The 23,773-nt window shown below is 38.3% G+C and overlaps 1 long non-coding RNA gene across 1 annotated transcript; it reads right to left on the reverse strand.

Annotated features, from left to right (window-relative positions):
• Positions 1–6,041: 6,041 nt before the first annotated feature.
• Positions 6,042–22,345, reverse strand: LOC120791236. The gene is made up of 3 exons (XR_005707618.1): positions 22,200–22,345; positions 6,684–6,802; positions 6,042–6,113 (listed from the first exon to the last, which is right to left on the reverse strand). It is a non-coding gene; the product is annotated as an uncharacterized LOC120791236 (long non-coding RNA).
• Between the last annotated feature and the right edge of the window lie 1,428 nt (positions 22,346–23,773).

Raw genomic sequence — 23,773 nt, forward strand, 5'->3', positions numbered from 1 at the left:
ACTATCAAATGTCAGTCATGTCTTAACTGACTTAAGACTTAAATAATGTTTCTGACCATTCAATCATGCAGTGTAAAGTGAGATGGTTAAAACTTAAAAAAAAGTAGGGTTATGCCACCCAACAAACATCACAGGGTCAAGTATGTTACTGCCAATGTTAGCAATGGATAAGCAAATTTTAACCTAAACCTTTACTTACATTTGCTATAATTAGCATACATCCCGTTTGTTATGATAACTGTTTTAGGTATATTAATATTGTCAAGGAATGGAGCCTGTACACTGTGACTGCAATTATCACTAGTTTATTTTAGAGTTTAAAGTTGATTTTAAATATTTTTTATAATAGCTGTTTGTTTTTTGTGTAATTGCCTTTCCACGAAGATACATAGTTAAATCTTAAAGTTTAGGTAAAATGATATTTATTACATTTCTTTTTAAGTTGTCGTCATCACTAATGCATCAGAAAATAACGTGAATGTGAATATTAATATACTGGACATGTAGCCTTACTATTATGATTAAAATACTTGTTTTGAAACCTGCTGTCTCTGATTTGTTGTTAAGGAACTTGTTGTGATATAATGATGAAGTAATGAGGGACTACTAAGTACCTACTCAATAAAATTTATCACTTTACTTTGGGGGACACAAAAAGGGTAGGTAATGGTCAGATACTCATGAAGTAATGAGGAACAACTCAGTAACTACTCAGTATGATGTGTCACTTTACATGGAGGGTGCAGAGAGAGAAAGTAACTAATGCTTAAGTAATGAGTAATTAATAAGTCAGTACCTGTTTGTGCCACTCAGTGGCTGATTCAGGTCATTACTCTGTTTCACAGATACTTATGAACTAATCAATACCTAATGATTCATTAATATAGTATCTTCCAGTCTATCTACTATGTGGTCCTCAATTTAAAATTACTCAGGAACTATTCATTAACAATTCATTTATTATCAGGTTTTTCCTGATTCTGTCCTGACTTATTCCTCAGTAACTACTCACATTTTTGTTTACATTATTGTAAAGTCTTACCGAAAGCTGATTGCCAGAAGACCAGCTATCATGCTCTCAAGACCATCAACCTGTCATCTGTCAGACGTCCAGCCCTCCAGCCAACCAGTGTGTCAGATAGTTAGTCTACATCATTCGGCATGTCTGCATTCCAGTCAGCCAGTCAGCCTGTCAGCCAGTCAGATGAATAGTCAAGATGGCAGCCTACAAGATAATGCTTCCAGTGACCAGGCATATACAAGCCTCGCCACAGACCATTCTTCTCCTGACCCAGCAGCTCTTCCTCAGTCATTCAGGCATTTTGTGAAGGGAAAAGCCTTGATGAGGACACTGAGACCCTGAGGTAAAAGCTTTATAAGGCAGAGCTGCATAAAGTGGAACAAGAGACACTAAAATTGCAGGCTGACAAAGAAAAAAAAGAGCTAAAAAAAAATAAAATCAACCTCCAAATCATGAAGCCACAAGAGGATGCTACAAGAGGATGTGCACGGAAGGCACGTACCCAATCTACCTGTCAGAGTAGGTTAAACCGCAGAAATGCTGAAAAGAAAGACTTTGTTTAATCCCAAATGGTTGAAAGAGCATGGATAAATCACAAAAAGCAGAAAGGACTACTTCCATGCATTTTGCATGATGTGTCGTGACGTAAGCAGAAAAGGGAAAAGGCTCCATAGACAGACATGCTAGCACACACAAGTACAAAAGGCGCTGGTGCCTCTTCACTTTTATCATTTTTCCATGAAGTTTCATTGTCTCAAGATGACAAAATCTCCACTGCAGAACTCTGTAAAAGTTTATCAAACAGTGAAGCAACACCAGTCATACAGGAGTGTAGACTGTGGAATTAAAGTTGGTCAAGAAATCTACAATGACTCATCAATAGCAAAATGGGTGACCTGTGGAAAAACAATAGCCAAAGCCTTGTGCGAAAATATCCTAGTACCATACTTTTTCCAGAAGCATGTGGATTATATGAAAGAAAATTAACTGCATTAATCAGTGGCAACTGATGCACAAAATAAACATACAATCAAGTGTGTTTTCCCATTATGCCGAGATATCTTCACTTTGAGGAGGGGGTGCAACGTGCACTGTTGGATTTTTACAGTGATAGCAACAAAACATCGGAAGCTATAACAAATTAGCTGCTGGCTAAACTGGAGATGTTATATAAAATGTCAGCATATGCACCACATAACCCTAACCCTAACCAGCGGTAACTATGGAAAACACAACAGTGTTTATCAGAAGCTGAAACTAGCTCAAAAGGACGTGCTTGCAGCAAACTGTTTAGCCCATATTCTGCACAATGCAACAAGATATGTATCAGGCAGCTTGGATGTTAACATTGAAAATGTTGTGCTTAAGTTATATAGTAATTTTAGCACATCATTGTAGATATCTTGATAAATTAGCAGAATGGCACAGTTGAAGGAATTCTGCAAGTTTGTGGAGGTCGAGGAATGTAATCTGCTGCGGCATGTTGTCACAAAGTGGTTATCTCTGCTGCGTTCCATTGACAGAATCCTGAAGTATTGGAAACCCCTGACCAGCTCCTTTCAGAGTCTAGGTGAGGACAAATGCTCCAAGATTTTGTGGAAATTAGATGTATTTTCTATTCCTCAGTCACATTCTAAAGGTGTTCACAAACTGCATTGAAGTACTTGAAGCCATACATTTAGCATAACCTCTGTGTTTAAAGTAATAAAAGAATTGAAAGGGAAACTTGAGAGAAGGCTAAAGGAATTTTTTTTTTTTTTTGGCTTTGCTGTGAACGACAAATGCAAGCAGCTAACCCCTGATCTGGCTAAGAAATGTAAGGCTGATTTTATGGTTTTCTATGAAAGAGCCAAGAAATTTGTGCATGAAAGGTATGACTTCTCTGAGAACAGATTTCAAAGGAAAGTGTCAAAGCTTGGCCCCACAACTGCTGTGTCTTATGAAAAATAAAGTGCTGGAGTTCAGGCCTGCAGTCTTAAAGATATGGAAGGACTCTATGAGGAATATGGCATGGTGAAAGCTATTCTCAGCTCTTCAGAAATGTAAAGTTGCCACAGTGAGGAGCGGTATCTGAAACTGTTTTCCAAAGCAGATGTCCCACTTGAGAGTCTGTGCCTACATCTTCTCCATCCCGTGTAAACATGCACATACAGAAGTGTCATTTCAATGATGACCTCAGCATGGAGAAATAAGATGTTGACAGTGTCAAGGCAGAGCTACAAATTTGTGTCAGTTTCACAGTTGAGTGCACAGACATGTACCGGGAATTCCTTGCAAACGAGGACTCTTGGAAGCAGCCAGGAAAGTATTGCAAATAGACATTCAAGTATGTGGTGAGTGCACTAGAGTCTTATTATGTTTAATAGGTTTCAGATTTTATCCTGCCTTCAATGAATTCTATAAAGCATTCTCCTTTATTGTGTTATGGAAATGGCACCCTACTAATCACACAGTGAGTTATGTGGAGATCGTGATCATATGCAAGTTGGACATTCGTTGAGTGGTATCCTTTTCTGTTTACATGTGCATTCTCATGGTGGCTGGAGCCTTTGATTTTGAAGTGGGTGCCATCAATGCATCCCACCACATCTGGGAATCTAGCTACTTCATATAAGTTGCGTCTGACGTGGTGTTGCCTGAATCCTGATGGCAGCTGGACATACTGTAGTTACCAACTTGTCTTCATAGCACGAGAGCCACTCTCTTAATGGCTCTACACACAGTGCTCTTGTGATGCAGACTGTTTTGCATCGTTTTTATTGTTGAAGCAGGCAAACTGGTTTAGTAGCTACGCAGCTGTTACATCTACTAGTTACTAGGTATAAATATTTAGTAACAACTAAGCCCTATAGAACAGCAAGTTTGTGTGGTGCAACCCGTTTTAATTTTGTAAAATTTAACTCTCCATTTAGTAAACACTTTTACGTTAGAACTAGACTAAGTTTAAACTTTAGAATAGTAGGTGCAACTGGCTCTATTTAGAGCTCTAATTACAAATTACTGACAGTTAGCATAAGCTAACTGTTAGACCCTCAAATAGGTTAGCTTTAGCAAGTTTGCTGTTAGCAGAAATGCCAACTACTTGCCACATATGCTTGCCTACAATTACTCATCTGTTCTTGTTGGACAGTTAACATTAACTGTAAATCAGTGCTCAAAGAATTTAAACTTGTGCATCTGATGCCCCCACGTAACATTTAAGGAGTGTATGTAACACTTCAAGCGTCAGGCTAAATGAACAATTTCCATACATCCAGAGGAAAGGGCATTTAAAGTTTCACAATAGACATGTTCTATTGGCTTGAGGCTTTGAGTAGCATGTTAACTCTCCAGTTGCAAGCCATAAAAAAAGTCTGTGGCAGGACTGTAACCTATCCAAGCAAAATGAGTGTTTATCTGGCCAACACTGAGCTAACACAGCAACAGTACGCAATTGTTAGTAATATTTGTATATTGTGCAAAGCCGATCGCATATTGATCAAAATCAATCACAAGTTGTTTTACAAGTACACCAGATTAGTAAATAATATATTTTAATGTGCTCACTATACAGACTTTTCATAAATGTTAGCACAACTAAGTAGCGCAGAAATGTGGCTGCGGGGGACTGTTTATGTTGAGAGACATTGTTGAGACCATACATTTCCCTTGTTTTTTCTGTTGATTATGATTGTTCTTAAACCTATCATAACTAAGTAATATGTATGTTTTACAATATGCCATTATAAGACAGTTTAGCATTTATTCTAATTGTAAAATAAAAGGTATATGTAGGTGAATATTAATGTATGTGCTCTGAATATGATGATTAAAAAGAATACGAGAATCCTGTTGTCTGGCTTGTTATTAAGGAACTATGAAACTTGCTTTCATTCTGCACTCTCTCTAATATCAGAAGCAATGTTGTTTGCAGGGGCGATTCTAGGATCAGACATTTAGGGTGGTTCAGCCCCTAATAAAAATGTGACATGCATATAGTGCCTTGCAAAAGTGTACAGCCCCCCTGCTAAATCACTCATCCACTTTCGCACCTGGTTCTTCTTGCTCTTTCTCTGTCCTCTCTCTCTCCATCACCCTTTCTCTCCATCACCCTCCCTCTCTCTTTGCACCTACACTCACACACAAACAAATTGTATTCAACTAGAAAATGATATATAATCTATATAAATCTATAATCTTCAGGTTCACCTGAACCTGGGTGTTTCCTTTTTTAAAAATCATATGTCCATCTATGGAATAAGAGACATTTCCAGTGAGTGAGGGTTTGTTCCAATGTTTCTGTTCACTGTCCATGAAGGTACTGTAAACATACCATGAAGGCCAATTCTATCACAATAAGAAACATTGTGAACTAAAATAATTAAGTGCATCAGTTAACTGGAAAGTATGCCAGCAGACTAGCTCAGAGAGCTAACATTAGCCAATAATCTCTAGTAAACTACATCAGCTAAGATTCTTTGACAGTATTCATACCATGGAACTATAGGCAGACTGCTACTTTCTAAGTCACAGTAATAATGACCAATTTGTCCGCAACGCTGACAACTACTATCAAAGTTAAAGGTGTATTCTTCCACCTACAGTACCAGAGTGTGTCATATCATGACTTGATAAAGAACACTGGATATCAAAACTGTTAATAAAGCCATTTGAACCTGTAAATGTTTGATCGCAAAGTCTAATGTTAGAGGGATAAAAATGATTTACGAAAATAATCAGAAAAAAAGAGTCTAAAATCACCAATTGTTTCTCTGCAGCACCACCATTGCCTTCTGCTGGACAAAAATATCTACAGCAGATTGCTACTGACAGCTTACTGTGTCAGAATAACTATTCTGTAATGTCATGATAGGTGTAAGAGCAGCAAAACCTAACTATTAAGTAAAAAGTAGGACATACATGGACAGACATGCAGAAAATACCATCTCCTAATAGTACGGTATGTACAGTATATAGCATAGAGCACATTACATGGAACTGAGAACTAAACGTCATGCACAACAGCACAACAGGTACTCACAAGCCACCAGGTCATTGAACGACCAGCCAAGAAGTAGCCCCCTACAGTGCTGCGATTGGCTCGTACTGATGACTATAGAAGAGACAGAGGTAAAGATCAGGCCAGCAGTACACTTAAAACAACACTGAAATTTTATGTGCTCTCAAATGCAATATCACACATTTACAACCATAATAAAATCCACATTTCCACATTGGATAGATCAACCAACTGTGACAATTGAAGTAATCTTTACGTGCAAAAATTCAGATAATCTTTTTAAGATTATCTGGTAAAGGGAAAAGATTATCAGAATGGCTATAACAAACATAAACTGATTCCTTAAAGAACTAGAGCCAAGAGGAGGCAAACACCTTTCAGGTACCATAGATTATGAAAGAAATAATTGTTATCAATGTACAGAAACATTTAGCATGTACAGAGACTTGCAGTCATAAAAAAGACTTGAAATACTGTCATCTGCTCATGGAAAACTCTTATTTTTCACATAAGCTAAAGTGTAACCTTCAAGCCCAAATTGGCTATATATCAGGTATTATCCAGAGTTTAGCATATTTCCTCTGAGAATGTTTTAGGATATGTTAATAGCATTAAACATAATGCTGAAGATGTAAGTTTAAAGTGAGATGAGCCACTGCTTACCCAGATTCCAACCACCATGACAAGGATAAAATAGACAGCAACCACAGTGATGTCAGCAGCATCCAGACTCAGACCTGTGCTGGGAGGTGCTATAGTAGTGAACCCAGGGGAGCTGCTGCCTGCATGCCAAGAACAGAATAAAACTCCACTATGGCAGAATTTTGTTTTTGACAGACACACCATACCCAACTGTTTAAAAAAAAAAAATAATCAAAGTGCACCAAAGAAAAACAAGTACAATATATGTACAAAGTACAGGTACCGACTCAACAAGACTGTGGAGGATATGAGAATGTCAGCTGTGAGATGTGAGAATGAAAGCTGAAGTCATTAACATTGTGAAATAGTTCACATGCATGGTCTGCGTTGTTAGAATTGTTAAACTAATCAGAATTGCCCGTGGTGGTAAAAATAATAATGTATATATATATATATATATATATATATATATATATATATATATATATATATATATATTCTCCTCTAAATAATAATGTCATTTTGATAATGTTACAAGTCATGGACCCTTGTGCAGAAACACAATGGCCTAGACAAGAATGCTATAGACATTATGGACAACTGTTAGGAGATGCTTGTACTCTGCAGAGATTTTAGGGGATGTTGGGGAACCACTTGCTTCTTTCAGGTCAAAGACTGAGATAGAATATATCAAATATTATACATGCTAAAGAAGTGAAACTTGGTACACATGTTGATGGTCGCATATTCTAAAATGGTAGCAATAGTGCTACCATTTGGTAAAGTATCATGGCAACCCTGATGTGCAGAGGAAAACTTCTTGGATCTATGGATTCAGTGGATAAAGCCAAAGAGATTGACGGAACATCTTTTCCATTTCCTATTTTACATTTTCATCCACTCTTCACCAATCTTGATAAATATCCCATTTGAATGACCCTGCATAATACCTAATGTGTTTTATTTAGCATATCACGTATCTTTTGTCTGCAGTAAGATGACAAACTATTGTAGGCATGGCCAAATACTGTACAAACTGCCATAACTCTGGACAGATTCATCCAATTGAAACCAAATTCAGTTTTCCTGCATTTTCTTCAGGAAATGCAGATTCTAGTTATCATTATTGTTATAGCACAAAGTCTCATCTAAGTAGTCCCCCCATGAAATATACTGTAAACATGAAGATGCTCACAAGACTTTGAACTTTGAAGCAGCAGTCTGTGGGGTGATATCTTTTATACAGTGGCACAAATAATATTGGACACCCTCGGTCAAAACTTCTGTGACTATGAATAGATAAGCGAGTAAGAGATGACCTGTTTTTCAAAAGGCATGAAGTTAAAGATGGCAAATTTCTTTAATATTTTAATCAAGAAGACAAAACCTTCAGCCTGTGCCTGTTGAGGTAGTCCATTGTGGATTTTGAGATTTGTTTAGGATCATTATCCTATTGTAGAAGCCATCCTCTTTTCATCTTCAGCTTTTTTACAGGCAGTGTGATGTTTGGTCGCAGAATCGAATCCATTCTTCCCTCTACCAGTGAATTTTTCCACATGCCACTGGCTGCAACACAGGCCCTTTATTCTGTAAACATGCCCTTGGAATGGTAACATTAAATGAAGTGTATACATTCATGGACTTAGAGATGATGGCACAGTGGGCGATAAACGGTTGAATACCGAGATTGTGTGAGGAAGAGGGATGTGGAGGTTGGGGAGTGATGACTGTGCATACTGTGGTAGGATGGGAGGGGGCACCACACACCTTGTAGGAGATAGATGCAGAAGCTGAAAAAATGAAGCACTAAAATTCCAAATCATCATACAAGGTGCCGCAGGATGTTCTCAAGGTCAAACTGATGTAGTCGCCTTGCTGCCTTGCAAATAAAACTAGGTAGCTGCAAAAGCCTGTCCCTCCAAAAATTAAAGGCATACCATCAAGCTCAGATATTTATTCTGGAAAAGCGGAGCAGATTGTATCTGGGTAAAGGGAGAATGCTAAAGCGAATTCGGCAATGTGAGGTCCTTTGACCTTGAGGGTAATGGATGACGAAGCTGCACTAAACCTTGGTTAGTCTGCAATTTCTCAGGCACATTGGTGAGGGATGTAAAAGGGCAATAAATTGAAGAAGCTGGCCAGGAGGATGTTGCGGCTGTGGCTTGAGTCTAATTATTATTAAATACTGGAAAAACATTTGGATATTGGGGAAGGATGAGTGTTGGGTTTTGGAGGGATGGGAAAAAGGTGATTGGAGGCCCCTTGGATCGCTTGGTGGGGAACTTAGGTTGCTGTGTTGTGCTGAAGGAAGCGATGAGGAGATGAAAGGATGTGTGTGCATGGGGATTTTCCTGGTCTCAGAAATCTGGATAAGGCCTTATCCCAGTTTTGAGAAACCTGGATATGCTACCTGGCATGCTCCAATAGAAACCAGCATACTGTGGCATGTAAGCACCTTATCCAGGTTTTTGAACATTCTCTTTTGGTACAGAACATAGGGGATGAGATGTTGAGAAAATCAAGATCCAGCTGCATACAGATGATCAGAAACCTGGATATTGTTAGATAATGTATACAGGGTTATGAATAACCAGGTTTCTCTTGTTCAATGTCAACAACCGCGAATAAGACTCAGAACCAGGATACTAGAGCACAATATAAACACACTGGTTCCTACAAAGCTAAGAATTGCCCCCCCATTTTAGAGCTTTTTTTTTGACAGTAAAAAAAAAAAAACAATGACTCTGTAGGAGACAATTGTTTTTGAATTGCTCTGAAATCTTAGGTCAGAATTAGAGAAGAGTAACCACTGTAGCAGCAAAGAAGCTTACAATTAAACTTTTTGATGGTTACAGCTTTGAAAAATTTGTAGAAAGTGTAGCGGGCCTTGGTTTGAATGACTTCAGCACACTGTACATGCTGGACTCTACCAATTTCTCACACTGCTCTGGTTCGATTTTTTTCCATTCCTCTTCCAGTTTCTTCCACAGTTCTGTAACTGTTATGTTAGCCATAACTTTGTTGCCAATGATCTTCCAGAAATTATCAATCAGGTTCAGATCGGGACTCTGGGCTGGCCATTTCATTATTTCAGTGTTCTCCTCCTCCAAACTGAACTGACTTCTCCATACACTGTGGGTTCATTCTTTCCCCAGTTAAACACTGAACATGTTTCCCATCTGACCCAACTAAATTAAACTTGCACTCGTCACTGAACCTCAGACCAATTCTCCTTCATCTGCACAACTAGCTCCTCAACAAAGGTTAGTCTAGCCTTTTGATTCTTTCTGTTGATGAGAGGCTTGGTCACTGCTGAGTTGGCTTTTGGTCTGAATTCTCTCAGAGGGTGAGATACTGTGTACCGAGACAGAACCTTGCCATGTTCAGTGCTGAATCACCAAGTAATTCCAGCTGTAGCGTTTAACCCATTCCCCTTCGATAGTCTCTGTACTATCCTGCGCTCTTGAGCATTTGTATTATGTGGATGATTTGGGGATTTCAATGAATTAGTGTAATTGAAAAGCTTCAATATTCTATAATATTCCCTTCAGTATATATAATATTCCCTTCTGCATTTATCTGAACAACCTGCTGTCAAAGGGTTGCAGTTACCTTGGAGCAGTTAGCAGTCTTGCAAAATGATTAGGACTGTTGCCAGATATATAGGGTTTGTCAGATAATTAAGGAAATTAGCACCAGGTGCAAGAGTAGCACCAATACCTGTGAAGTATCCCAAAGTGATCTCTAATTTTTCACTCTCAAGATTTTTATATTGTGATATATAATATATTTTTCAAATTACGAAATATGCTATTTTGAACAAAAAATATTTAGATAGTCATATAAGATTAGTATTCTTTCTAGTATTAATCTTTTTTTTAATCTTTCAATATTGACAAAAATCTACTCAAAATAAAGCTGAATCTAGGCACTTTCATGTAGTATCCACTATTTTATTTCAAACTGAATTTGTTGAAGCTCAGAGCCTGAAGAGCAAAACTCGTGTAACTGTACAATTACGTTTTTTTTTAACCCCTCCTAACAGCACAATATAAACACTGGTGTATTATAAGATCATATGAAGTAAGGTTTTTGCAATTTTGTTTGGACTTATCCTCAAAAATGCGTTAATTTACATTTTTGTACAATTGCTAACTCACATTTCTCTACACTGAGTTAAAGTGGCAAAGTTGAAGATTTTCATTTAAATTAATGTCTGTTGATGTTTGAATGAGATAACATTCAGTGATTGAGTCTATTGCCCACTGATGAAAGTACTGTAAAATTTATATTTTTGCAAAATTACAAACTGGGTATCTGTGGCCAGCAAGTGGCAACCCACTGTAATGTTTGTGAACTACCTTTTTGATGTGTCGAGTGTGGCTTTTTGGCTGTCAGCATCCTGTTTTTTTTGGAGCCAGAATTAACCATATTTGGATGAGAGGGTGGAGCTGAGGCAGATCGAGGGGTGGATCTGACTGAGAACCCTGGGACACAATTTACGCCTACCTATACTGGAAACCTGTCTTCACCAGGCTCTTGGCTGCGCCATGCAAAGTCGCTAACAAAGTTAGCTTCCATAATTTGAGGTAAACTTCATAGCTGTTAATCTTATCAGCTAATTGTCCACATGTCCATGTCCACATTTGGCAAATATTACATATATGAGTAACCCTGTAATGTAATTGTAGCTGAAGTTAGCAAAGGTGTAAGCTAACTGTGTGTAAACACTTGTGGTAAAACCATAGTATGTATATGATGTTTAAAACATATTAAAACGTGTTTTAAAATTGGTTCTGAGTATCTAAAGTTATGTTACCTTACTTAGTCAGTGTTAGCAGTGACAGTGGGTTGTCAGTGTCATTTAGATATGGTTAAAAAGGTATAACGTTATTACAGTTAACTGTTGGTGTTAACGTGCTGTTCGTTCAAGAACCAGCAGATCAGCAGATGGAAAATGCTAATTTGACTTAGTTAACGTTACACCACAGAATACTATTGATTAAGATGTATTCTCCAGTACTTTCCCAGTTAAATTTAAGAAGTACAGCTCAACGCATATGTGCAAAGTAACTAATTTTGTACATTCAAAATATTTTAATCAAATTTCCAAGGTTACTGGACAAAAGAAAAGTTAAAAAAACAAAACAAAACTTGCATAATAGCAATAGAACAGACTGGGGTTTTTTTGGGGGGGGGGTTTTTTACAGCTAAGCCAAGGGAATAATTTATTTTCAAGTAAGTGTGTGGAGCTCATCTAATAAGAGGGCTTTTTCTTTTGCGTTTTTCTTTATAGCCTACTACATTTCTCACTATTAGAATGTTTTTCCATCCAGCCATGGTCTCTATAATTCTGGCTAGCAACATACAGCGTGGGGCCAAGAGAGCTACAGACACCATGGGGAACAACCTTGGTGTTGGGTTGGTATCTTGGCTGGGGTGGTCTGATGTGGAAAAGCCTTCTCCCCTTCAACCAGTCTCTACAAGGAAGAGAAGTACCAGATGTCTTCCTCATCCACTGCAGTGGAAATGGACCTGGAGGATGTCTCAAGGGTCAACCTCATCGCAGCAATGAAGGAGGACCTGCACCACTTCCACTTGCGGTATCCAGATATGAAGATCACCTTCTCTGGCATCGCCCAGAGATGAAGGTGGAAGGCCCCTACCAATCTGGGGAAGACTTAACAAGGCTCATAGGTTTGTGAACAGTGTTATGGCTACATACTGTATGTTCATTGTTTAAGTGGCAGCTTTGTATATCACCCTCACATAAGGTTTGACATTCCTGGGTTATTTTTGCACGATGGAGTTCATTTCACTACTAGGGGAAATTATATATCAGTTTTGCTGAGTCCATTAAAGCCCCACTTCAGTTACGGTGAAACCTTCACCTGCGACTGTTTTCTCGCTGTTGAAGTTCAGTCTTAGTGTATTTTTTTAATTTTTTATTTATAATATTGTATTTCTTTTATTTAACACTTGTTGCCATAACAGTGTTCAGTCTTACCAGCTATGCTCTACCTTGTTGCCTATACCCTCTCCTATTCCTTTCACATGCTTATTCTCTTAACACCCCAGTCTTACCACCTCATGGTGGTAAGACTGGTGGTAAGACACCCAGTTCATAGTTCTCCATTATTATAGTTAATATCGGGGTGCTTTTCCAAGAGCATGACTAATTTAGGGAGAGGCTCTTACTTGGGCAAATTTACATTTAAATACTCTATCAGTTTGCCTTTTTGTCCCTTTCATAGTCATCTAATCAAACCAAGAAATTGTTAACATGAATAGTATTCAGGACAGTTTCTTCCCCTGCTGCATTACCTTTTTCAACTATGAATTAAAGCCAACCTACAGACTGTTGCACTATGCTCGCTTTAATTGTAAAGGCAGCTTTTATTCCTTTACCGAGGCTATGCACTTTACTCATAGAGTGTACAGACCGCTCTACCGAGCGCTGTATGCTATATGTGAAGTATTGTTTTTATATTTTGTTTTCTCATGTTTTTCATTATACTTGTTACTAAAAAATTTTAATGTTATTAATGTTAGTAATGTTTATTAATGTTATTAAATGTTGCTGTCCTTGAACATTAACAACGAAGGATCAAAAGACAGAGTTTGTGGTTTCCTTATGTGTCTTATGTACTTAATGTAATTAATGTAATGTAATTTTAATGACACTGAAAACACTAATTCACCAAACTGTCCTGTTAGATTCATTACGAGGCATATGGTTAATCAAAAAAACCAGACAAGAGTGTTCTAAAGTTTATTGAAAATGCACTCACTGCTGTTAAATCACGATAGACTTATTTAAAATTCAATATAACAGAAAACTATGATCACAAATTGCAACGGCACATTAAACACATTTTTCAATTACAATAATTGTATCTATGAATAAAACAAATGTACATGAGCTGTACTGCACTGATGTTTTGGAAGTTTCCATCAAATGAAAAACCATACAGGGACATGCAATATCAATTATTTAACCTAACTGCTTGGAAATCTGTCAAATCTTCAAGTCGTTTCCTACTGAAGACATAAAATTGGGAAATAATTTAATCTGTGAAGGTGATGACTGGTGCTAGAGTTAATCCATCACTTAGTGTTTTATATTTTTAAAATTCTGGTTTAAAATAAAATGTCATGAGGTCAAGGAAAGATGCGAAGGAAAATTCATAAGGTCGCAGGAAAAGACAACTGCAAAGCTAAGAAAATCCGACTACACTTACACTAAGCTACGTAATTATGCAACGATGGATGTTATTAACTTCAGTCTGCAATGGTGAAACAATGTTCTGAAGATGGGCTATAAAAAGCGCATCTTAGATACTTCGTGCTCTGCGTTCTTAACCTTGGGTTTAATGCAGGCAATATGAAATTGGACAACCCAATGAAAAATATTACTTCATATATATTCCTTTATAAAAAAGCAATATTGGCTACCAGTCACAAAAGTGAAACAAAATGGTTCTCACATTGAGAATGGTTGCTCACGCATACCCTCCTATCCACTCATATTTATCAACATGAATCCCAATTAGTATAATTATATGAAAATTATTGTTAAATTTATGCAGGATAGGCATAACACATTAAGGACTCCAAATCTTACTACTGTACATATCATCATTCTTAAGTTTCAAACATGTTGAATTAAAAACACCATCTGGCTAAAAACATCTTATATCCCTTTTTCTTGAAAGAAAGAGGAACCAAACCAGTATTTTTACTTCAGTATGTTAACTACATTTTGCTGCTCATACTCGTGTACTTAACTATGATTCTCCATGCAGGACTTTAACTTGTAATGGAGTATTATTACATTGCTGGTACTTTTTTTGGTACTTTTTACTTAAGTGAAGGATCTTAATACTTCTCCCACCACTCATTATATAGATATAGCTGATATGAGAGATAAGAGATGATCCAGGTTTCAGCATCTGTGACTGAAGTACAGTTAATTGATGATATTCCTGAAGCCTGGAAATACAACGATGCTCAAAATGAAGATATATAACTAATGCAAACTGAGCTTAGGTTACGCTACAACATTAACTTCAGTTTGATAATTTTACAACAGCAGTGTATGGTTCATAGTTCACCTGTTCATACTGTTGTAACATTTTTAAACTTGTGTTCAACACCTAAAAAATAACACAAAATTACCTTAAATTGGACTGCAATATGCGACATTCTGCTACGTCTACATCTACAACAAACAAAACTGCATAAACTGCAAATTGGGCCTTGCAACACTCAGCATCTATTTTCATTCTTCAATGACCTAAATGAAAGACACATGCCAGGTGAAGAAACTGAACAGGTTAGGCTGAATCCAGAATGTTTTGTAATTGTATAGCGTTTCACCATGCTATTCCAGTCACAGAGGGGTTTACAGACCATCCAGGGATGGTATCACTTTTCCATGTACCTCACTCTCCATTCCTCAACCCCATAAAGGAAGTCTTTTCCTCACAGATGTGGAATGTGTATGACCATCAGCCACACGATCAGATGTGTCTCTTGGACACAATGAATACTGGATGTCTGAATATAAATGCAGAAGATTGCCACGCATGGATCAGGCATTCAAAAAGATTCTTTCCCAGGTGTATTGCAAAAGACATCACAGGGTGTAATGTGGATGAGGAATTGTGGTCAAATGCTGGTGATTTGCTTGACAAGCACCGATTTATTTCTATATCTGTAGCAATCATGTACAGTATGTGTGTATGTGTAGTGAATATGTATGGTTTTTTCAGTGAGTGATCTGAGTGACAAGGTTTTCTTGTTGGGAGACAAATGTCAGTGTTCTGGTTAATCTTGAGATGTGTATTGTTAAGTGTTTTGATTGCAGTATTCCATTTTGGATGTGAGATTAACTGTTGTGTTAAGATGCATTTCAGTAAAGAGTGTGAAGAGTTTTGCAAAAGTGAACTCAGTATAGAGCAATTTGAGTTGAAACTGTAGTCAGTCAGGCTATTAATTGTGATTTGGTAAATTAGTCAATATGACTTCAATTCCATGGTCTCATGCTTGCATCTTTTGCCCTATATGCTAATGTCAGGGCATAAAGCTTTGTGGAAAAAGTATACAGAAAACCGAAAGGTCACAGTAAGATTTTTTTTTCTTTTCTTTTGCATTTTACATCAATAAATTTTGCATTCCCTTGCGATATTTTGCATTACCTCGCAATACATTTTGGATCCTTCTGATTCATAGTAAAGGCTGAGCTTTTTATCATGATATAGTATTATGTAGTAGACTGCCTCTGGTTGTGACCACAGTATGAGTGGGTCCACCCTCAGCTGTGGCTGGCTCATGTGCAAGTCGGATTCAGTGCAGCTAGATTGATAGATAGCAGAGCTAGTTAACCTAGCTCTCCCAGTGACTGCTGTCAAGGCTGATTGAGACAGACTGCAGCTGTGACTTTGACTATAGCTATAGTGACTATGACTTTAGCTGTAGCCATGGGATCAACCATCTCCATCTGGCTAAATTGTTCATGTATAGTTTAACAGATTTCCCTGATAACTGCTTCCATTGGCTTTGAACAGATTGTCTCTGGTAACCGGACAATACTACTCACCAAACTGCACTGCTATAGGCAGACAGGAGCCTAAAAAACCACAGTGTAAAAAACACACTCACACAGAACAATATCTTAATTTGACCTCGTAACTATCACTCACAGCATAAAAAAAATCAGTGGTGAGGACTCTCCTACACAGAGCATTCCAGTGAGGAACCCTCAGCAGGTCCATGTATCACTCAAGGCCAACAAGGAGTGGATTAAAAGAATCCCACCATGGTCTTAGACCAGAACACACACTGCTAAATCAGTGGGAAATGTAATGTGTTTTGTGTGTGTCCTGAGTTCCCTGATCACAGGCATGGCCCTCTAAAGTTGCTGAAGACTGATGGATGTGGAGGTGAGTTTTGACAGCTTTATACAGTGTTGCCTGACAAAGAAATTTTAAGTTGCCCCAATTAGCTGGCAAATAAAAGTGCACATTTCAATGTGGCGCTCTACAGAGGTGAGTCACCTGGAGGCCTTTGTCTTTGCTCGTAGTGCTAGAATTACAACAAATAACCTTCATTCTTTTTATTGGTTCTAAATCCTTTTCTCAGAAGTTATTTTTGACTTTGTTTTCAAGATCTCTGGCACTGAAACTACTGACACCAATCTTACACCATGGAGGTGAATGCAATAATGTTTTCCATACTTAAAGAATCAAAATGAATTTTTTATAACTTAATACTAAGAGTCTTTCCCAACATAATATCCTGCCTACACTGGAGGAGACACTGGCCGTTTTGAGCACCGGGCAAATTCCCAGTGATCTGGCCAGTTCATTGGCCCAAACCATCAGGCCAGTGTTAAAAATGCTAATTGAAAAATGGGTAAATCAAAACACCTGGGGCAGCTACAGTCATACAAAACTGTTGAATTCCAGGCTACCTGCCTGCTTATAACCTTATGTTATGATCTCTGCCTGTCATCTCACGTTATGTACACAGGAACCAAGAAAAGAGATCATACTGTATTTCTCCTGTGTTAGCTCCACTGCATTGGCTCCCGATAAAATCCAGAATTTAAAATCCTCTTCCACACCCACAGAGCCCTTAATGCTCAGGTACCATCATATTTTAAAGAGCTCGTAGTACCCTCTGACCCCACTAGAACATTAAGCTCCCAGAATGAAGGCTTACTTGTGGTTCCCAGACTTTCCAAAAGTAGAATGGGAGGCAGAGCCTTCAGCTATCAGGGTCCTCTATTGTGGAACCTTCTTCCAGTTTGGGTCAGCGAGGCTGAAATCCTTTCCAGATTTAAGAGTGGTTCAAAACTTTCCTTTTTGGTAAAGCTTATTAGTTAGGGTTGGTTCAGGCTTGCCTTGAACCATCCCCTAAGTATGCTGCTATAGGCCTATACTCCTGGGGGACTTCCCATGATGCACCAAGATTCTCTCTCCTCCTCTTACTTTCCATCTGTACACATTCACATCCCATTAATGCATGTTACTAATTCTGCATCCTCTCTCTCCCGTAGTTTTGTGCTTTGTTGTCTCTCCCCCCTCTCCTCCTGTTGCTTTCTGCAGGTATTTCTGCCTTCGGATCTGTGATTGCAGGACACCTACTGCCCCCATGATCCTGCTCAACACCCACTGCTACAATTATTATTATAATTCTTATAATTATTACTATTACTTGAGTTATTAGTCTTATTATTATTATACATCTATGTGTTTAATCTGCATTGTGCTATGTTCTATTTCCTCTTGCTCTCTCTTTCTCTCCCTTCTAAAAAACGTCTCTCTCTCCGTGGTCGAGGCAGAAGGCCAACCACCCTGAGGTTTCTACCTGTTAAAGGGAGTTTTTCCTTGCCACTGTCTTCAAGTGTTGGGTCTCTGTGAATAATATTATGCAGAGCACAATCTAGACCTGCTCTATATGAAAAGTGCCCCGAGATAATATCTGTTATGATTTGGTGCTATATAAAAAAAACTTGACTTGAAAGTATCTGCATTCTGTAGATAGCACAAGGGATAAATGGGGAAATATGTTATGACTTGGGTGAACTGACCCTTCATGATGTTTTTTTTTTTCTTATAAGACCTTGCATCCACGGGCACCAAAGATACATCCCTCAACTGCTTTTTCCTTATTATACCCCTTGACCAATAGGTCTTCAAAGCAAAGGCTTTCGTCTTGCCTAGGCTAAAGGTAAAATGAGTTGCCCATCCCTGTTAAGTTGTTGCATTAGCCGTTTTTAAATTATATCACAATAAATTTCTTTCTCATTTATATTTCATATCTCTGCTTTATCCTGTATTCCTGTTTCAGATGCTTTGGAAAGCTGTCTTTAAAATCTGCTTTTGACATGTCATAAAAAAATGAAGCTTGTTACACAGCCTTTGAGCATAAAACTGAGTTTAAGAATGTTCAGACCTGTAGTGAGAATGACAGACATGTTGATTCCAATCTTACAGATTGTGTTGACTTCTTACAGACACTGAGTCCTCCAGCCTTTCTTCTATTTATGAGTTTTTCTGACTCTGTGTAGCAGGTTAGTCAGTCCTGCTGGTAAACCTAACAGAGGTATGTGAATCTGTGCAGTCAACTTCTAGCTTAATTATTAATCACTTTATTACTGAAATGGTCAAACTTCACTGGTTAGCTATAATCCCTTGGCAAAGACTGACATACATGACGTCATTTAAAAAACGGGTCCACACTTTGATACTGTATGCAGTCAGATAACGTATTTAATTGGTCAATGCTACACTTCTTAATGATAACTGCAAAAAAAAGGAATAAGCTGTTCCCATATTCTACTTAGACTTCTACAGTTCATTTCTTGGTTTGGCATGTTGTTCAAAGTGTCTAAATATATCACCATAACCTACACATCATGTATACCAATTTAATCTTTGAATAAAGAAGCATCCAAAGGCCCTTTTCTCTAGGACTATTCATGTCTGACGTTGGTATATGAACGAATTTGGTGAGCCCCATAGCTCCCAAGTGGTCTCTTTGGCATTCTGCGGCATACTCGGCTGGTTGTTCGGCATGTATGTGAAGTGTCGAGGGCAGCCAGTTTGTACGAGAGCTGTTATCCACAGTAGCAATGTCTAGTATACAGGTTTGTAGTACTGAACGGTCTCAGCAGCAAGTGCAAACAGCTACAGTAGGGGTTGTAAGGCTTTCATGTATATGACTTGCAGTAAGTTTGGTAACATATAGGCAAGAGAAGGCGAAATGCTTCTTTCAGTGTCAGAACTAAGAGTGTGGGCAAACGGCTATTTCCTGGAGGCAATACATACCAATATGAACTTGGTTCATACTGAACTTGCAAAAGTACCAGTAGAAAAGATTGGTTCGTTCATTCTGGGCCAGCACTAGAGAACAGCCTCTTTCCATTGTTTTTCTATGGGAGTTTCCGGTATTGTTTCCTACGCAGTGGATGAGACATTTAAAAATTGGGCAAGGACAGTACATCTTCTGTGAAAATTTCATATCCAAGGCTTGCAGAGCTGATAAAATGAGCAGAATGACAGTTCATCCAGATGTGCCATCAGTAGAAACTCACTTCAGTTGACGGTCCAGATTAAAGGAGGACTAATTTCTCAAATGCTTCCTTGATTGCTCTCTCCTCGCATCTTTTTCTTGCATAGTGCCTTATTTGAGAGGGACTAGACACGAGGATAAGACGCAAGTGAAGAAAACAAGGAGACATATAGACAACTGAGAAGCACCAGTAGTTTTGTACTATCTAGACTGTCTTCTGAAATCTCTGTTTGCCTCAGAGTGTACTTGGAATCCTACATTTACTTCTTTTGGAAATTTTTTTGATGTTGTTGCAGTTGTTAAGTTAGTTGATGTTCTTTCCAGTATTTTGGTGTTGCTCCCCTGCTGTTTTTCCACCATTTTGGCTTGGCTGGTGAAGTCTTTAGTTGCTAAGGTGAAGATTGTGGCTTTAAACTAGAGCTTATCTTTTAAGTTACAAACTGATAACTAATAGGTTTAGCCACTGTGAATCATTTTAATTATTTATTGATATTTTTTTATGCTTAAACCCCAGCCTTACATGGATTACTGAACATCTTGTCTCCTCAGTCGAAAACTGTTATATTCCTGATTACCTGAGAGTTTTGCATTTAACCACGTCTGAACTCCATTACAGATTTCTTACAGGGAATATTTCAGATTTAAATAATGAAAGCGCAGTTCCAGATATGATAGCCCTAACCTTTATTTGCTTCTTCTATGTGGTAACTCGTTATGTTATATAGCTTGATGACATCAATATTAATATTGTCTTCCAGAACCCATCTAGCACCTGGATAAGTGATATAGTCAGTTAGCAGTTTAAGGGAATATGGTAAATGGTGGGGATGAAATCTGTAATCCAAAATTTATAATTGACCAGATACATCAGCTACTTTGCTCCCCTCAATATTCACATTTAAACCAACGAAATGCATTGGATTTGTAGCTGAGCACTGAACATCTCCTACTACATGTCAATGTACACGTCAGCCAGCAACAGTGAACACAACAGCTATGCATGGGGTACAGGAGCATGCCAGAGTTTTTGTTCTGTATCCTCTGTGTACCATGCACAGATCTCTGATTTACCCAAATTGTTCACTTGCAGGACTACACAAGTAAAAGTCTGTTTGAATTGCAGCATTCACGATAACCATAATGCTAATGCTACCGATGAACACATCTAGACAGGTGTTTCCAGTGTACTAGACTCAGTTGCCTTTTGAAAATTGGGTCTGTAGTTGATTGTCACTCGGGAATATTACTGTGAACAAACAAGGTTATCATTGTGTTGATCATCAAAAAACGCTCGCACGTGGAAATTCTAAAATGCGCGTGCTCTGGGGCATGCATCGTCTCTGGGGCATGGTCTTTTAACGCTCCTTTATTTTTTTACCCTACATCTAACAAATAGCTACTGGTTACAGAGTTGATACTGAAAATTAACAGGCTGTCTACACAGAACCGACTTGACCTGCTGATGCTCCTGTGGCAGAATATTTCTGGCATTTCCCAGATCAGCAACATTGATCATTAATTTTCTAATGGCTGTTCCTTACCTTAAAATAAACAAAGTAAGTACCTTTTTTTTCTCTTTTTCACTCACTGTCACACACACACACACACACACACACACACACACACACACACACACACACACACACACACACACACACACACACACACACACACACATTTGTTCCTCTGCATTTGTGAGCATTCATAGACCATTAATAAGGAGCTGTAGTGTCTGGATCTGTGATTTCAGGCAACCTACTGCCACCATGGTCCTGCTCAACACCCACTGCTACAATTATTATTAGTCTTATAATTATTACTATTACTTTCATTATTAGTCTTCTCATTTTTACTATACATCTCTGTGTTGAACCTGCATTGTGCTATGTTGTATTTCCTCTTGCTCTCTTTCTCTCACCCTCCCTCCTCCATTCTCTCTCCCTCTCTCTTTCTTAACCCAATTGGTCGAGTCAGACGGCCAACCACCCTGAGCCCTGTTCTGCTCAAGGTTTCTAGCTATTAAAGGGAGTTTTTCCTTGCCGCTGTCGCCAAGTGCTTGCTCATGGGGGAATGTTGGGTCTCTATAAATAATATTATAAAGAGTATAGTCTAGATATGCTCTATATAAAAAGTGACCTCAGATCATTTCTGTTAGGATTTGGAGCTATATAAATAAACTTGACTTGAAACTATCTGCATGCTGTAGATAGTGAAAATCCCAAAAGAGCTGCCCATCCCTGTGAAGTTGTTGAATTAGACGTTTTTAAATTATATCACAATACAAATCTGTTTCATTTATAGTTTGTATCTCTGCTTTACCCTGTATTCCTGTTTCAGATACTTTGGAAAGCTGTCTTTAAAATCTGCTTTTGATATGTCATAAAAAATTAAGCTTGTTGTAGAAGCAGTCATACACCGAGCCTATGAGCATAAAATTGAGTTTAAGAAGGTTCAGACCTGTAGTGAGACTGCCAGACATGTTGATTCCAATCTTCCAGATTGTGTTGACTTCTTATAGACACTCAGTCCTCCAGCCTTACTCCTAGTTATGAGTTCGTCTGACTCTGTGTAACAAAGTTAGTCAATCTTGCTCGTAAACCTAACAGAGGTATTAAATCTGTGCAGTCAACCTCTAGCTTAATTATTAATCACTTTGTTACTGAAACGATCAAACTTCACCGGTTAGCTATAATCTCTTGGCAAAGACATGCATAATGTCATTTAAAAAGGGATCCACACTTTGACACAGTATGCAGTCTGAATCCGTATTTTAATTGGTCAATGCTACAATGCTACATCTTAATGACAACTGCAAAAAAAAGTAATAGGCTGTTCCTATATTCTACTTAGACTTCTATAGTTCAATTTCTCATTTGCTCAAATCGTCTAAATGTCACATCATGTATACTATCTCATCCACAACATGGGAAACATGTTGTGGATGACACAGTGACGAACCAGGCAAGGACAGTACATCATTCGTGTAAGCAGATCTGCAGCTCTAAACATTTTGAGTTTACACTGACAGGTTAAACCGAAAAACAAAGATCACCAGGCAAAATAACCACCAATTACACTGGAACACAGGCTCTAGCCCAGGAAAACTGGTTCCAGGGCATTATCACTTTTCTGGTCTAGAACCAAGAACTGCTTACGTCAGGGGCTGTGGGTGGCGTTATCATGACCTACAAGACCAACCAAAAGTTTGTGACTGCCATTTAAAAAAAAAAAAACAGCTAGTGTAGCGTGAAGTCTGCCTACTAAGAATAAAAAACAGAGCTATGGATATGGAATCGAAGCAGCCAAGGTTCAGGGAGGAGACAAACTGTCTCCTGGCACTGTGGTCTTCAACAGAAGTGTTTGAACAGACATTGTCTGAGATGCTGTAGTGGGGTTCAACTTGAACGACGAGCAGATTAATAAACTAAAAAAAAAATGAAGACCGAGTACAGGGACCAAAAGAAGGATTTTGAGTGAAGTGGCAAACATTGACCATGGTGAAATCCTCATTTCTACATTCTGGACTTGGTCCTTAGCGAAGGACTGTTCAAGGTGCCTTGACCTAATGCCAAAATCCGCAGCCCAAGAAGTGCCACGCAAGAGTGCAATGCCATTATCGATGACTGTTCACTGTGTTCAACTTCATTAAAACACCTGGAAATGACAGCTGGGTGTGGTATAACCATACAGACCTCTACACACATAAGACTAGTCTACCAGTCTTTCTGCTTTTTTATGCGGGAGACATCTTGTTACCAGGTTTCATCATAGGGTCTTTGCAAACTTTCTTTTTAGCAAAAGAAGCATCTCATGTCTCACCAAATCAGTAAAAATACAAATACAGTATACATATAAATTTGATATAAAGCTACATAAATGACAAAAACAGATAAAACGACCATTAAAGCTGCAAGCAGCGTTGATTGGGCCCTTGCACCATTTTGCACATTGGGGTTGATGACGATTCTGGTTGACGCAGCTGTGCACTTTCACAACCAGTGGAGACTGTGCAAATGAGTAAGATGTTATTC

The sequence above is a fragment of the Xiphias gladius genome, chromosome 6 (assembly GCF_016859285.1).
Source record: "Xiphias gladius isolate SHS-SW01 ecotype Sanya breed wild chromosome 6, ASM1685928v1, whole genome shotgun sequence".
In the NCBI taxonomy this organism is placed as follows: Eukaryota; Metazoa; Chordata; class Actinopteri; order Istiophoriformes; family Xiphiidae; genus Xiphias; species Xiphias gladius.